Raw genomic sequence first — 1,335 nt, 5'->3', positions numbered from 1 at the left:
TATATATATATATATATGTATCATTAATTAAATATATTCTGTGAGAATATTATACACTGAATTTATAATGAGTGCTCGTTGTATAAAATGTCAAAAATATTAATACTATAAAGAATTTAGACATTAATACGAGCGATTATATATACTGTATTTTGAAATAATAGCATGAAATTCAATATCAAAAAACTTCCTTATGAAGATATATATGTCTAAAATAGTATTGTATTAAAAATATATATATAAATATATGAAACATGACAGCTTAAAAATTTGTTAATTAATGCATCTTACAATCGTTTCATGAATGTATTGTCATTATAATGGAATCCATTGTTGATACACATTAATAGACAATACTTCCGCTCATCAGAGATGGAGAAGATAAAGTTTTTATAATATATCGAATGTTGTTTTAAAATTAGAAAAATATACGAAAAAGTATTTTTGAAAAATAGATTAAAATTTACTGGTTTAGATTTATGCAGGTTGACTTTGGTAATAAAATTTAAAATTTGTATTTATATCCTTGGTAAGTTCATCTCAGTAATAATGGTTTCCATTATAATGACAATACTTTCGTGAAACAATCATAAAATGCATTAATTAACAAATTTTTAAACTGTCATGTTCATATATTTCTATATATTTTTAATACCTTACTATTTTAGACATATATATCATTGTGAGGAATTTTTTTGATATTGAATTTCATGCTGTTATTTCAAAATACAGTATATATATATATATATATATGTACATATTTGTGTGTGTGTGTCTGTGTTTGTCCCTCCGACATTACTTGACAACCGATGCTGGTATGCTTTTATCTCTGTAACCTAGCGGTTTGGCAAAAGAGACCAATAGAATAAGATCGAGGCTTACAGAGAATAACTTCTGGGGTCAATTTCTTTGACTAACACCCTTTAAGGTGGTGCTCCAGCATGGCTGCAGTCAAATGACTGAAATAAGTAAAAGAATTAAAAAATAAAAGAAAAGAATGTTGTTGACAGTGACTTCAAAGTTTTGGCTGGCTGAGCCATCTTTAGACGTGTGTGTGTGTGTCTATATATATATATATATACTGTTGTGTCTGGGGAGAGTCATTTTCTTATTGCGCCTTGAAATTTAACACACTCACCGTTAAAATTTCCACTTATTTCTTATTTTTATTTTCCTAAAATTTTCGTTGAGTCTTGCAACTTTTTCAATAGTCTTGACTGTCTGTTATTTATGCTGCATTCTTTTTTGTTTTTCACAGCGTAAATAACGGACAGTCAAGACTATTGATAAGGTTGCAAGAAGCAACGAAAATTTTAGGAAAATAAAAATAAGAAA

Source organism: Octopus bimaculoides, chromosome 18 (genome assembly GCF_001194135.2).
Source record: "Octopus bimaculoides isolate UCB-OBI-ISO-001 chromosome 18, ASM119413v2, whole genome shotgun sequence".
Lineage (NCBI taxonomy): Eukaryota > Metazoa > Mollusca > Cephalopoda > Octopoda > Octopodidae > Octopus > Octopus bimaculoides.
This window is presented reverse-complemented; position numbering follows the sequence as displayed.